The sequence below is a fragment of the Orcinus orca genome, chromosome 1 (assembly GCF_937001465.1).
Source record: "Orcinus orca chromosome 1, mOrcOrc1.1, whole genome shotgun sequence".
In the NCBI taxonomy this organism is placed as follows: Eukaryota; Metazoa; Chordata; class Mammalia; order Artiodactyla; family Delphinidae; genus Orcinus; species Orcinus orca.
In genome coordinates, this window is record NC_064559.1 from 52,775,070 (window position 1) to 52,792,172 (window position 17,103).

General features: G+C 32.7%; 1 protein-coding gene across 9 annotated transcripts in view; it reads right to left on the minus strand.

Moving 5' to 3' along the window:
- The window catches only part of RASAL2 (RAS protein activator like 2), a 382,318-nt gene that overhangs the window by 238,538 nt on the left and 126,677 nt on the right, over nucleotides 1-17,103 (minus strand). The gene's annotated exons all lie outside the window — the stretch shown is intronic.

Genomic DNA, 17,103 nt, shown 5'->3' on the forward strand with positions numbered 1-17,103 from the left:
AATGATAAGTTAGGAGGCTGCTTGCCACCCTTGGCTCATTGCCCAGTACAACCTTGGTCATCCTTCTCTGGCAGAGGAAGAAAAGGTATTAGTAAAGGTTACTGAATCTCACTCATGATCAACGCTAGACTTATTCTAGTTAAATTAATGTAAAGATAGAAGGATAGAGATATCAGATTGGTGGAGGATTCAGGTCTAACTCTCAGGATCTCCCATTTCTCAATTTCAAATCCACAGCCACATTTTTAAGAGGAAAGAGCTTCCTTCTGGAAATACAATATTTATCTCCATATATAAAGTGTTTTTCCCCATAATAAAGTGAACTTACTACTTTCTCCACAATGTACTTATCAAATAACACATGTGATAGGGTTTGAAAACTACAAAGAACCCCCAAAATATACAGTACTTCTGTTGCAATACAGCTCGGAGATCTTTTGATGTCTGTACATAGAGAGCACTTTATTCTTTAATACAGTTACTCAGCACTCTGCATTTTATACCAAGGACAGACAAGATTTATATCAATAATACTCCTTTAGGATATGTAAGTTCTAAATACATAGCACTCCAGAAGGAAGCATGATTATCAACACCTAGATATTCAGGTGTATTCATAAATTCATTGTATTTTAAAATTTTATTTATAAATTGTAAACTATTCTTTCTTCAGAATTTTTCCTTGTGCTTGATGTCTTGCACTTTAATTTTAAAACAATGTTGTTAAATTAGAACAATGAAAGAGATCTTTCAATGAAAGAGATCTTTCAATGAAAGAGATCTTTAGTATCTTATTTTAAGGGCACAACACCTCCATCCAGCTCAAGGACCAGTAGTAATACAAGAAGGCTTATTTTTTAAAACCCTTGGTTTAGGAGGCTGTCAAGAGGATGGAGGTAAATAAAACTTAAATACTAGAATGTCAGTGCCTCGTCTCCACATATTAGAATCATCACACAATCTTAAAGCATGTTTCTTACTCTGAGATTCTGGAAAGTAATTCTGTGAAATGGATGAGTTCTACTAGGTAGAATTTTGAGCAGTCCCTTGGGGAGAGTAATGTCTAAATACTTTGAAAAAAAATGTTCTTTATAAGTTGCTTAAAATACCATCACTAGTACTTAGGAATATTAATCATGTTTTTCTTGAAGACAGCTTAAAGAATGGAATCACAAAGTACCCATGACAGTTATCATTATTTTACCTATACTATCAGTAAGTTGTCGTATATTATTCTGCCAACAGTATAAAATCTTCACTAGTTACAATGTATTTACAGTATATAAAGCACTGTACTAAACATATACCAAGCATAGTCTCTCTCTTCAAAGAAAAAAAAAAAAGCTTGGATCTGAGAATAAACCCACAAATGCTGACAACAACTCTTATGTTCTTGCCACCAGATACCACTTTTCTCCAGAACAACAAACCACACACATAGCATTCAAAATATCCTTTATTTTCACCACGGTTATGGTTTTATACTGTGCTAAATTATAATTGAATTGGTATCCCTTAAGCTTCAAATTACTTTGACATTTTGGTGACAATGTCTAAAAACATGGATAGAACACAGGATTTCTGTTTTGTAAAGGCAAATGAATAATCATCATTGAATCCAGAAATAAACTAAGAGAAAAAGAAACTAAGGATATCTCAATGAGAAAATTCACAAGAAATGACAGGAAAAATGCCTGTGGTTTACTGACTAAAGCTCAGTAACTACGAACCTGTATACTCATATGGATGAGGTTTCATAATCATAGATTCAGAGTCATTACTCATTTTACTCTTCTCTTTGCTTCCTCAAAAAGATATACCGACCTTGAGCATGAGAAATTAAATGAAAACTGCCTCAGGCAGATAAAAACATGACAATCATCCTGGCAATGAAGACAAATCACCATGTTCATTACAGTCAAGCTACCAAAAGAAAACTCTAGATCACACTAAACTAAAAACATACTTACGTTTATGTTTTCATTACACATGTAGGAAATTGCCAGTTACTGAAAGTAATTGTAGGATATGCCATGTAGGAAATTGCCAATTACTGAAAGTATTCAATTAAGACTAGAATCTTATAAATACCTTATACAAATATTTATTGAGTAAATATACAGATATAACACACAAATAAAATGGCAAAATTGTTACATGTTTAGATAAAAGATGGGAAACTAAATGTAACTTAAAGTCTCAAAACACTAATCCATTATCTTGGACGCAGGATGTGTCCTTCAAAAATAGAAGGGTAAATACCCAAGAGAAATGAAAACATGTCCACGTAGAAACTTGTTCATGAATGTTCAAAGCAGCATAATTCATAATATCCAAAAAGTAAAAACAATTCAATGTCCATCAACTGGTGAATACATAAATAAAATGTGATATATCCATATAAGAGAATATTACTTGGCCATTAAAAGAAGCGCTGATAGATGCTACAATATGGACGAACCTTGAAAACGTTATGCTAAGTAAAAGAGGCGATACACAAAAGGCTATATATTGAGTGATTCCATTTATATGAAATCTAAAGGCAAATTTATAGTCACAAAGCACATTAGTGGTTACCTATGGCAGGGGGAGAAGGGGGTGCTTTGAGAAGTGATTGCTAATAAGTACAGGGTTTCTTTTTGACGTTATAAAATTGATTGCCGTGTGACTGCAAAACACCATGAATATACTAAAAACAACTAAATTGTACCAAAGGGCAAATATTGTGTGATTCCACTTACATGAAATACCTAGAGTAGTCAAATTCATCAAGACAGAAAGGAGAATGGTGTTACCAGGGGCTGGGGAGAGAGAAGAATAGGGAGGTATTTGTTTAATGGATACAGAGTTTCAGTTTAGAAAGATGAAACACTGTGAGAAGAATGGTGGTGATGGCTGCACAACAATGTGAATGTACTTAATTCTACTGAACCCCACACTTAAAACTGTTAAAAAATAAAATGTTTAAAATGGTAAAATGGTAAACATTATGGTATGTACATGTTACCACAATTCAAAAAAACCCAATTGAGTTGTAACTTTATTTTTTTTTTTAACATCTTTATTGGAGTATAATTGCTTTACAATGGTATGTTAGTTTCAGCTTCACAACAAAATGAATCAGTTATATATATACATATATTCCCATATCTCTTCCCGCTTGCGTCTCCCTCCCTCCCACCCTCCCTATCCCACCCCTCCAGGCAGTCACAAAGCACCGAGCTGATCTCCCTGTGCTATGCGGCTGCTTCCCACTAGCTATCTACCTTACGTTTGGTAGTGTATATATGTCCATGCCTCTTTATCGCTTTGTCACCGTTTACCCTTCCCCCTCCCCATAGTCTCAAGTCCATTCTCTACTAAGTCTGTGTCTTTATTCCTGTTTCACCCCTAGGTTTTTCATGACTTTTTTTTTTTTTAATTCCATATATATGTGTTAGCATAGTATTTGTCTCTCTCTTTCTGACTTACTTCACTCTGTATGACAGACTCTAGGTCTATCCACCTCATTACAAATAGCTCAATTTCGTCTCTTTTTATGGCTGAGTAATATTCCATTGTATATATGTGCCACATCTTCTTTATCCATTCATCCGATGATGGACACTTAGGTTGTTTCCATCTCTGGGCTATTGTAAATAGAGCTGCAATGAACATTTTGGTACATGACTCTTTTTGAATTATGGTTTTCTCAGGGTATATGCCCAGTAGTGGGATTGCTGGGTCGTATGGTAGTTCTATTTGTAGCTTTTTAAGGAACCTCCATACTGTTCTCCACAGTGGCTGTATCAATTTACATTCCCACCAACAGTTAAAGAGTGTTCCCTTTTCTCCACACCCTCTCCAGCATTTATTGTTTCTAGATTTTTTGATGATGGCCATTCTGACTGGTGTGAGATGATATCTCATTGTAGTTTTGATTTGCATTTCTCTAATGATTAGTGATGTTGAGCATTCTTTCATGTGTTTGTTGGCAGTCTGTATATCTTCTTTGGAGTTGTAACTTTAAATGAGTAATTTGTATGGTATGTGAACTATATCTCAATAAGCTGTTAAATAAATAAGTTGTGTGGGGTATAAAAGTAAGAATGTTAAACTTGCCACCACGATAGGTTAACTCCAAGTCTATGTAAAAGTTGAGTGGCTCTGCTAATAGACTCTGGTTAGCCTGGAGTAAGATAGCCGGATGTGCCAAGGTCAGGGTGCTAGTCTTGACACACTCATTACCCTCACACTACATCCTCCACTGAGTGATTTCATACTCTCCTGTGACTTCAACATCCTTGTATATCTTCATATGGGACCTGGTCTCTACTTTTGAACTCCTGCCCCTTTATTCCTCAATGCTCATTGGACAGCTATTCCCAGGTTTTTGAAAAACTCTCAAACATCACATCACAAAATGGAGGGTAAGAACAGGAGCTTGAAGTCAGAGAGACCTGGACCTAGCTGAGACACCACTTAGCTGCATAGTCTAAGGGAAGTAACTAAACCTTTCTGGGCCTCTACTTCCTTACTTTTAAAATGAGAATAATTACCTCACAGGATTATTCAGAGGGTTAAACCAGATAAATGCATATAAAGTACCCGGAGGTTGAAAAACCAAGCATATAGAAAATACTGAACACATGTTCACTGACTTCCCCTACGAATTTGTTCTGCTTTATTCTCAAATTTAGTTAAAGGGGTCACCATTTTCCAAATCTACAAAATTTGTTACTATTGATTCCTATTTGTCTTTTGCATTATTCTTCATATTCTGTCAATCTACCTCAGAAAAGTCTTTTTAAGTCTCTACCCTCAGTCATTATCAACACTTTAATTTAGGCTTTTATCATGTCTCATTCTGGCACAATTTAATTGTATCTCTCCATCATTAGTCCACCCTCCATGCTAACATAAAATTATCTTCCTGCTTATCTCCTACTTTAAAATATCTGTTCAAACTTTAGCTAGGTACTCAGCATAGAATGCTTCAAACAATGACCCTCCACTGTCCTTTCCAGTCACATCTACTCATCTTCACATACTCTACACTTTTTACCTTGCGAACTTCTCACCATTCCCTAGATGTACTCCTGGCTTTCACACTGTTCCCTCTGTCTAGAATACCCCTAACTCCTTTACTTAACTTGGGAGACTTTTATTCATCCAAATCTATTTCAAATGACATCTTCTCAGGGACTATTATTTATCTGTTTACATATCTGCCTCTTCACTATGTTGTAAAGTAGTGTGGAGTATGGATAATGGGCTATATTCCTTTCTGTATCATCCTCAGCGGCTGGTGATGAAGAAAAAATGAAGGAAGTCAATAAAGAATGGAAGATCTGGATCCAGTTACATTAAGGTATCAGAGCCCAATATAAAAAGTCACAGGTTAATTTTGCTCCAAGGTAAATGCCAGAGATCCTAGTGTTTGGTGAAAGTCACAACATAAAGTTCCAACCAGTGAAATAAACTATTAATCACAATATTTAAAACCAAATTCTTTCTGATTTTTTTTCTTTTTGCTTTACTTTGCTTGTTAAGACTTTACTGGAAAACTATGAGCAACTGAAAACTAAGGAATTACTAATCTTTATAGGCTTAAGGAGCAAAAAATGACCCCGCTGCAAGTATATAAAAAAATATATTATTACTTGGATGACTAAGCAAGTTTTAGAATGGTTATTGAGAATTCTACTAGCTTTCAGCTTATGTCAAAAATTAGAATCTCTGATTTTGGAAACTGAGATTATCAACAAATTCTAACGCTGAAAGACAGGTCCAGATTACATACCTATGAAGTGATAAATTCTATTCAAGGTTAGAGGTAGCTCAACACTCAAGATTATTGGGCATAGACTAGAAAAACTGCTATACGGTTGATGTCACCATTAACTACCATTTGGACCTAATATCTCAGTAAAGAATATCTTCTGGTTATCTAAGGGTTTGATAATCAATGGCTCTCTAACTTAAATTTCTACAAAATGAGCATGAAAAAAGATACTGGCGGCCAGGAGAAGGTGGGATACCAGCTGAATAATTTTTTTTTTTTTGAAAACACACTAGGATATTTTAGATAAATAAATAAATAGCTAGGAGATTTTATTCCTTAGGATGCTGGCTCTCTATAAATTTATCGATTTACTTACTGACTTGATGAATTTAAGTTAAACTATTTTGTTTTAGATAAGAAAATCAAACCAGTTATTTGTTAAGGAAAGTCTTTGTATATAAAGCACATATTTTTTTCATTTTATTATTCAGATTGCTCAGAAATTACATAACCACATGGAAAGAGTGAAATCTGATCATTTAAGCATGAGACAAAAAGGACAAGAAAATTCTACTTTCAAGAATAGATTCGTTGAAAATAAGAAAGAATGTATGTATATGTATAACTGAATCACTTTGCTGTATAGCAGTAATTAACACAACATTGTAAATCAATAAAAAAAATAAATAAAATTTTTAAAAAAGAAGAGACTCATTGAAGCATTTGATACAAATTCATTGAGGGAAATAAACTAAAATATTCAAGCAAGTTCTTTTTATTGATTATACCTAATAATTAGCTGCATTTATATTAATTGGATTTACTTAAATATGAGGCAAAAATAAATACAAATTTTATTAATGTTGGAGGTTATTTTACTTAGCACATATTAATATACTGAAAATTCACGTGAACATAATTTAAAAACAGAAAGCACCAAAGTGAAACAAGAGGTAGAAAAACAATTATCAATAATAGGGAATGCAAAATATTAAATCACCTTTTAAAAAATATCACTGAATAATTAAGGTACCATGAATGAATTCACTAGAGATAATTTCCAAAGTATTATATATCATTCTAATATTCAGAAAAGGATTATACTTTATTCAAGGGGCTAAAAACTAATACATAGTTTTGACCACAAAATCACTCAAAATAAGATTTAAAAAATTACTGTGCAATCTCAAAGAGAAACATAGTTACAGATGACTTACAAAAAAAAGAAAAAAAGGGGCTAACATACCTCAGCAAAAAATACCTCAAACCAATTATCCACCATACATAGTTTATCCTAGACTTTCAATGTTAGTAAAATAATAGAAAAAGAATGGTAAAAAAAATAGATCTCAGTAGATGACAATAAGGCATTTAATAACAACTCAGTATTCAACTTTAATTGATACTATAGAATATCAAATATAAAAGTTCTTCATGTGAGAAAAAGCATATTTATTTCTAGAGTCAAAATCATATTTTCTTCAATAATGCTAGTTATTAACTCTAAATATTTAAATAATAACAGGAGTTAACAGTGGTTGTTGTTAAACATTTAACACTGCGGCTCCTGAAACACCACCATCACCCCAACCACCACCCCTCTCTGATCTGTAACAGTTCTGGAGTATAAATAGTCCCACCATGTCTAATTTAAAGCTATCATTGCCATGTCACTATGGGAATTGGGAACAGATGCACAAAACTGGCTTCTGCTTGCTGCCTCCAACAAACCACTGAGTATTAACTTATTGAGCTCTTACTACCTGATGAGCACATGCTATGAACTTTACACATCCCCTTTCATTTGACCCTCACAACAACATACAAAGAAGATATTACTTCATCTTACAAATAAGGAAACTGAGGCTTAGGGAGATAAAGTAATTTGCCTAAGGTCACATTACTAACGAGTGGTAGAGGCAGAATTTAAGAATATCTTTAATCACTTTAATTATCATTCTTCATTCATGACCTATTGTTATTAAGGAGTCATGCATGGCCTGATTTGTAAATTAATCAACTCATCCATTTATCTCCTTATTTGTACCGCAACATATATTGGTAAAACCATAATTCAACCCCTAATGAAAACAATGCCAGTGACTTACATCAACCTATGCATTCCTTCCCTTCATGTCTGCTTAGTTCTCCCCAGCAAAGGTATATCCTAAAGTTGGTGTTAATTATTCTCTTTAAAGCCAGGTTTACATCCCAAATATCTGTAAAGAAAACCTCAGATTCTTGACAACTGCATTACGTTGCTTTTTAATAATCTTTCAATATAGATATTGTCCTTATTTTAAATATGAGGAAGGTAATTAAGGCTCAAAAAAGTCAAACAAACTCACCAAGAATTACTTAGCAAATAGATGACATAAAAAGAGTTTGAAAACAGGTTTTTATGTCTCCAAAGACCAATCTTTTCACTAAAATATTCTGCTTCAAAAATAAGGTGATTTTAAATATCAGATAATTAATCAGTAATAAACTAGAGCTCACCATAAAGATCAATGTACCTCCTTACCATCTTTAAAATTAACTGTAATATATGCAATAAAAACAGAGCCCAATCATAAGTATAATAATATTTGAAGGTTAATTTTTTTCTCTTATTAAAAATAATATGCAAAATTCCAATGGAAAAAATTAAAGAAGTCAAGAACAAATGGAAGTGTATACACACACACACACACACACACATGCACGTGGTGCTCTTGATTGGGAAGACTACATACTGTAAAAAATTGCAATAGTTCTTCTATTAATTAAACAGTTAGCAAACAGGAAGCTAAAGTAAAGTATTCCCAGAATTTAAGAACACATTTAGAAAATAACACTTAGACAAAACTGATTTATAAATATATAACTAAGATTGGAACATTTTTATTTATTAAGTCTACCGAAAAAAGATTCCAAGGTGTATCTTCATGAACATACAGCATTATTATTATTTTAAACCATTAATTGAGCTCTTACTGTAAGTTAGGTAATGTGCTTGACACATACTATCTGATTTAATCCTTATAATAACTTCATGACATTTGTAATACTAGCTCTATTTTATCGTAAAGAAAATAGAGAATCAGATAGGTTATGCATAAATTTTAAACAGAAAATTTTTTTTTACTTTTATAATTGGAGAAAAGGCTATTTCATTTTGCAGGAAAAAAAACACCTTATTGCTTCTAGAAATAGAAAAATCTGTGAAATAAGAGAAATTCCAGGGAACATTTAAAAACAGACATAGAGACATTCAGAATATTTTAAATATAAAACACTACCAAAAAAAGAAAATTACAAGCCAATATCTTTGATGAATATAGATGCAAAAATTCTCAACAAAATATTAGCAAACCAAATCCAATAACACATAAAAAAGACCATATACCACGATCAAGTTGGATTCATCCCAGGGTCACAAGGATGTTTCAACATACACAAATCAATCAGTGTGATACACCACATCAACAAAAGAAAAGACAAAAACCCCCGGATCATCTCAATAGATGCAGAAAAAGAATCTGATAAAATTCAACATCGATTCGTGATTAAAAACTCTTACAAAAGTAAGTATAGAAGGAACATATTGCAACATACTAAAAGCTATTTATGACAAACCCACAACCAACATAATACTCAACAGTGAAAAGCTGAAAGCCTTCCTGGCAAAATCTGGAATAAGACAAGGATGCCTACTCTCACCACTTCTATTCAACACAGTACTGGAAGTCCTAGCCACAGCAATCAGATAAGAAAAAAGAAATACAAGGCATCCAAACTGGAAGGAAAGAGGTAAAATTGTCATTATATGCAGATGACATGATACTATATATAGAAAACCCTAAAGTCTCCACACAAAAACTACTACAACTGATAAATGAATTCGACAAGGTAGCAGGATACAAGATTAACACATAGAAATCTGCTGCATTTCTTTACACTAACAATGAAACATCAGAAAGGGAAAGTAAAAAAAGAATCCCTTTTAAAGTCACATCAAAAAAATAAAATATTTAGGAATAAACCTTACCAAGCAGTGAAAGACTTACATGCTGAGAACTACAAAACACTGCTAAAGGAAACTGAAGATGATTCAGAGAAATGGAAAGATGTCCCATGCTCTTGGATTCGAAGAATTAATTTTCTTAAAATTAATATTGTTAAAATGGCCATACAACCCAAAGCAATCTACAGACTTAATGTGATCCCTATCAAATTACCCATGACATTTTTCACAGAACTAGAACAAAAAAAATCCTAAAATTTATATGGGAGAATAAAAGACCCAGAATTACCAAAGCAATCCTGAGAAAAATGAACAAAACTGGAGGCACAACCCTCCCAGATTTCAGACAATACTACAGTAATCAAAACAGCATGGTATTGGCACAAAAACAGACATATGAATTAAAGGAACAGAATAGAGAGCCTAGAAATAAACCCAGACACCTATGGGCAATTAATCTTTGACAAAAGAGGCAACGATATATAACGGAGGAAAGAAAGTCTGTTCAGCAAGTGGTGTAATGTAAATGTAAATGTAAATCAATGAAGTTAAAACACTCCCTCACACCATACACAAAAATAAAATCAAAATGGCTTAAAGACTTAAATATAAGACATGACACCATAAAACTCCTACTAGAGAACATAGGCAAAACATTTTCTGACATAAATTATAACAGTGTTTTCCTAGGTCAGTCTCCCAAGGCAATAGAAATAAAAGCAAAAATAAACAAATGGGATCTAATCAAACTTATAAGCTTTTGCACAGCAAAGGAAATCATAAACAAAATGAAAAGACAACCTATGGACTGGGAGAAAATATTTGCAAACAATGCAACCAACAAGGACTTAATTTCCAAACTATACAAACAGCTCATACAACTCAATAACAAAAAACCAAGCAACCCAATCAAAAAATGGGTAAAAGACCTACGTAGACATTTCTCCAAAGAAGATACACAGATGGTCAATAGGCAAATGAAAAGATGCTCAACATCATTAATTATTAGAGAAATGCAAATCAAAACTACAATGAGGTATCACCTCACACTGCTCAGAATGACCATCATTAAAAAGTCTACAAATAATAAATGCTGGAGAGGGTGTGGAGAAAAGGGAACCCTGCTACACTGTTGGTGGGAATGTAAATTGGTTCAGTCACTATGGAAAACAGTATTGAGTTTCCTTAAAAAACTAAAAATAGAGTTACCATATGACCCTGCAATCTCACTCCTGGGCATATGTCCAGAAAAGATGAAAACTCTATTTCAAAAAGATACATGCACCCCCATGTTCACAGCAGCACTATTTACAATAGCCAAGACATGGAAGCAATATATATATAAAAAAGTGAATCACTTTGTTTTATACCAGAAACTAACACTGTAAATCAACTATACTTCAATTTAGGGACTTTCCTGGTGGCGCACTGATTAAGAATCCACCTGCCAATGCAGGGGACATGGGTTTGATCCCTGGTCCGGGAAGATCCTACATGCTGCGGAGCAACTAAGCCTGTGCACCACAACTACTGAGCCTGCACTCTAGAGCCCGCAAGCCACAACTACTGAAGCCCGCACGCTCTAGGGCCCGCGTGCCACAACTACTGAGCCTGCATGCTGCAACTACTGAAGCCTGTGTGCCTAGAGCCTGTGCTCCACAACAAGAGAAGCCACCGCAATGAGAAGCCCGTGCACCGCAATGAAGAGTAGTCCCCACTCACCGCAACTAGAGAAAGCCTGCACACAGCAACAAAGACCCAACGCAGCAAAAAAAAACACCAAAAAACTATACTTCAGTTTTTTTTAATTTTTAATAAAAAAGAATATTTTAAACACATACTGAAATCATGTAGAAAGAAATAATTTGTTACAAAGGTTTTAAGTTACAAATAATTTGCTTATTAGCTCTATACCTCACTTCATACAACTAAATCAATCCCAGATAGAATATAATTAAGCATTAGCAAAACAAATTTTTAAAATAATTAACTATAAGGATATATTTGTACTAACTGTTAAGATAAATTTTCTAAATAGTCAAGAAATGAAGAAGGATCACAAACATGCTTTAAGGTTTGAATAAGTCTTTTAAACTGCACAAATTTTGTTTGAAAACAAAAATATCTGGGATAAATGTAAATGATTTTAAAACCTACAATGTAGAGTAACTGAAAATAAATGAAATATTGCTACATATACTCAGATTCCACTCGATAGTCAAAAGAAACAAGAGGGTCTATGTGAAAAATACTCAAATATTATATTACAAATATAAACTATTTTACAGAAAAATATACCACTTCACTAATAAAATAAAAATACAATAGTAATATTATATACCTATTAAACTAATAATCATAAAAATGTTATTAACTAAGTACCTAATAAGAGCTAGATATCTTGTTTCAGTTACTATTTATAATAACCCTACAAGATGTTATCACCATTCCACACTTTACTGATGAGAAAATGGAGGCTCAGAAAGGTTATGTGAAACTTTCTCAGTCATATAAAACTAGACAACCACATGGGTAAAAACCTGAACCTACTCATCCAACTCTAAAGATCTTTTCTTTTTCCTCACCCTATGCTATGAGTAAAACACAAATCACAGAACTATAATAAAGCAATGCTTAAGCCCAGATTTGGTAAAGTCATGGGGGGAAACTGTACTCATAAATTGTTATGGGCATTATTAATGTGTTATATCTTTCTAGTGGAAAATCTTATAATATATAATGAGCTACGAGATAGTCATATTCTGCAGTATAATCATTCCTAGTATAACCCCAAAGAAATAAGCCAAATCAGGGAAAGGGGGGTGGGGCACGTATCCATAAGGAGAAACTGTAATGGAAAAAAACTATAAACAACTGAAGTGTCCAACAGAGCCTACTTCAACATTTCAATGTAATAGATTAGCAGAGTATCCCACATCCTCAACATTTTTATTATTGGGCAATAGATGGGAATGTATATGAAATAGTCTTAAATGAAAAAAAGGAATACAACTTACACTGTTTATAACCATTTTAAAAATATACATATACAATGAGAAAAATAAGACAAATTTAAAGTGACATAGCCTATTTTTCTCTAAAGCTACTTAACTTCATAACAAATTATTTTAAGTTTGAGCATATATATGACTATGTCATATAACATTTTAAAATTTATGCTAGTATATTGCATTAATGACCTCATAATTGATGAGACCTTTATTCCCTGATGTTATGGACTGAACTGTGTGACCCTAAAGTTCGTATGTTGAAGCCCTAGGCCCCAGTGTGACTGTGGGCCTTTAAGGAAGTCATTAAGGTTAAATGAGGTCATAAGGGTGGGGCCCTAATCTAATAGGACTGGTGTCCCTTTAAGAAGAGACAGAGACAATAGAGTTGCCTGTGCACGGAGTAAAGGCCAAGTGATAATACAAGAAGATAGCCCAGTCTACAAGCTGAGGAAGCCTCAGGAGAAAGCAGCCCAACCACACCTTGATCTTAGACTCCTAGCCTCCAAAACTGTGAGAAAATACATTTGTTTTTTTAAGCCACCTAGTCTGTGGTATTTTGTTATAGAAGCTCTAGCAGACTAATACACCCAGAATACATTTATTTAAAAACAGAAGAATTATACTGATATGTTGGATAATTTTAAATACAATAAAGTTACATGTAAATAGCATAAATTATTAAAGTTCATTGCCTAAGTTTTTAAAAACATATTTATTAACTTCAAAGTTGCTTAACAATAGACATCATAAATATCATAAGTGACAAAACGTTGGACTGACAACTGCAAGACAGCTTAAAAGCAACAGATGAGTGACAAACTGCTAGCTGGGTAGGGGTTATGCATACTGAAATGCAATGATTCTTAGGAGAAATGGCAGGAAAGGAACATATTTCTCTGCATTTTGCAAAGAGGTCTCTTTTAATTCATTACGATATAAAGCAAATAGACAGATAAGATCTGAGGTATTATATGTACATCTTATGAACTGAGTACTCTATTTTTTTTCTAATTTAGGTACTGACTCCCTAGAATAAGTGAGGAAGTCACCAGTTACTTAATTAAATAATGTGCTGTGTTCCCAGTACCAAGAGCAGTGTCTGTTGATTTAATGTATAAGGCCCTTTTGAATTAGATTTTTTATTAATAAGTTGATTAAATTTGAATGAGACAATTAAAAGAAAATTATCTTGAAGAAAAAAGTAAAGCTTTCTAATTCCTAAGTTAGGAGGTCTTTAAAAATGTAACACGGGGAGAGAGGATATTGTTATTACTATGACATTATAGATAAAGACAACATATTAACTGTAACCAGAAAGGAGAACTACATAAGGTATATTTAATTTCTTTTCCTACTTTTTTTATTTAAGCTTTCAGTCCTATCTATACCTACTGACAGAGGAAGAAAAATAATTTAGGAATAAAATTGCTTCCCAGTAATTTCTCCTTTTAAGTGTTATACACATGGGATATATATAGTTTACATCCCATGTATATTTATATTTTATAGTTTCTTCTGAGTTTCACACAGCTAATAAGTGACAGTTATGTAGACTATATGGTATTTTGTTGATTTTATATGTCATAATCTGTTTAGTTAATCCTCTTTTATTGGGTGTTTCAATTTATTTCCACTATTGCAAGCATGGAGACACCATTAGACATGGGCCCAAAGCAGGTGGAATTACTTTTAGCTATAAGAAGCACAAGTTTTATTTTTTATATTGTAGCAGGTGAAGGAATACATACTGTATAGCTGGAGGGTTAAACATAGTACAGTAGTGAAACCTCTGAGCTTTTACCTCTTCAATTGGTTAGTAATCCTGAGTATGGTATATTTCATTGCTTTAAGCATGAGATTAACTGTATTCAGCTACGACACAAAGAATTGTTACTTATATATACTCAGACATACACATGCTCAGAACAGATTCAGATTCACAGAATTTAAGACTAGCACATTACAATTTATTTACATTTGGTAATTATAACAAATTCAATGATCAGGTATCCTCTTTCTCTTTCTTATTTTTTTAAAACTATATCCCTATTAAGTTCACTTTCTTAATAGAAACAATATCAAATATATACTGAACACTGTAAATCAACTATACTTCAAAAAAATGGGAAAAAACATTTTGACTGAAAACAATGAAAACACATTAAAAAAAATAAAATATATATATATATATATATATATATATATATATACTGAACAACCGCTATGTGCCAAACACTATTTTAAATGTTTTAAATACATACTACATTATTTAATGCCCCTCATATGCTGCAATTCCTATCAAACAAGAAAAGTAACAAACACTAGTGGGTTTCAAATTTTAAAATATATTGATTTTCTTAAAGACATCTATATTTTAATAATTTCACATCTTGCCATAATACTATAATAGCAACTCTGATAAGAACACGTTCTACTCACACAGCATTTGTGAATAAATGCTACATAAACTATAATTTACATAGTGTTTCCAAATTTCATTTATCACTTTGTAAGAAAGAAATTACTATCCCATAAAAGTGTAAACAGAAATTCAGAGATTAAATTTCAAAAATGAGAATTGGCATAGATGGAAGTAGAATTCAGGTCTCCTGGATCAATGTATTCTTTCCCCTGTGGGGAATGAGAAATGAAGAAAGGTTCACAACTGCAGAAAGTTAGAAAACCACTTACGTAGACTCTAGGCTGGGTAGAAGCTACCGCCCAAAGAGAAAAGGAAATCTCTACACAAGAACTAGCTCCAGTCTTTGTATTAAACAGTATATTTCTGCCTTAAGAGCTTGACTCTCCATTAGTGAAGCACTTAGGAGATATCATAGTTACTGCTAAATAAAAACTGCTGATCTGACTGGTAGGAACACTATGTACTGTTCTTTACTTCGTGGACCCGAAATCCCTTACAATAGCACCTTAAATTCTGTCTAAGCCTCCATTTGCATAATTATTATATGATTAGAATGTATAAGATATTATGAAGTAATAAATATAGAATATTTTATATCACTTTAAGTAGACCATAAATGTGTAAGAAGCAGGGACACATTCTCAGAGCACCTCACACATAAGTGGGCTACCAATAGGTTGGCATAGTTGCTAAAAACTGAAAGTTAACTACGAAAGTCCAAAAATGTTTGTAAATACAAATACCAAAAAAAACCTCAAAAACCTATAGACTTCTTTAGTCAAATGTATACATGTTAACCACTGAGAGGCACTGATTCTAAGAATTTCTTTTAAACTCTTTATTTCCTTTGATGCTCCTTTACTTAGATCATCCTATGATCACCTGGAAAGGAAACAGACATACTAGTATCCAAGGAAATGCAACAACCTAGCCTTTCAAAAATTTTAGCAGAATGTTAATAGAGGCACATCAAGAAACACTTTATTCTTTTTGTAATTATCTATAAGCCAAGGGTAAGAAGAAAACATATTTACTTAATAGTATAATTAAAACTCATCGGGCAAAGGGAAATCTAAGGGAGGACAAGGTTTAGGAGAAATACTGAATTTCTGGCACAAATATATTTGAAAAATTACTCAATTTTTCACTTATATCATTTTTAAAGAAATTAAATTGTACTCCAATAAGAAAATTATTCAACAATTCCCACAGTTTTAGAAAGAGTTTAAACTTCTGCTGATATGTTCAATCTCATAACAAAGATAAGGTAAAGTTTCAGTGTTAAGGTTTTCAAAAGTTTCAGTGTTAAGGTTTTCAAAAACAAAAAACAAACATAGGTCCTAACTCATAATTGGAATACTTCATCAGATAAGGTCAATCATTTCCAAGGCAATCAGATAAAAATTTAAGTTCTTTTTGTAGTTTAAAATGCTATCTCAATATAAAACTTTTTAAAATTTAAACAAGTCCTAAATGAGTTTTTTTAAATGCTGAAGACTCTGTTATCTGAAACGCATCAAACACGAATTTCTATTTTGTCATCTAAAGAAATATTCAAGATTTGCATCTTCTGCTTCCACATTCAAATTGTGTATTACTATGACATGAGCAAATCAAAAGCCCCACTTATTAAAAGCTATCAATACACTTCAGCTCTAAATAGTTCTCTCTAATAACATTTGTCAATTTTTATGAAGAGATAATAGTAGAAATTCTGCCTTTTAATTCTCAACTTTGTCAGGAGAAGATGATTTGATAATTTCTCCCTCTAAATTGCATTTAATGTACAAAAGTAGATCAACGGGATGAAAAAGGGTAAAAGACAAAACAAAACAAATAGTTTTACACAGGCCCCAAAATAGAGTTCAAGAGTATAATGTAATAAAAAATTTCTTCTAAA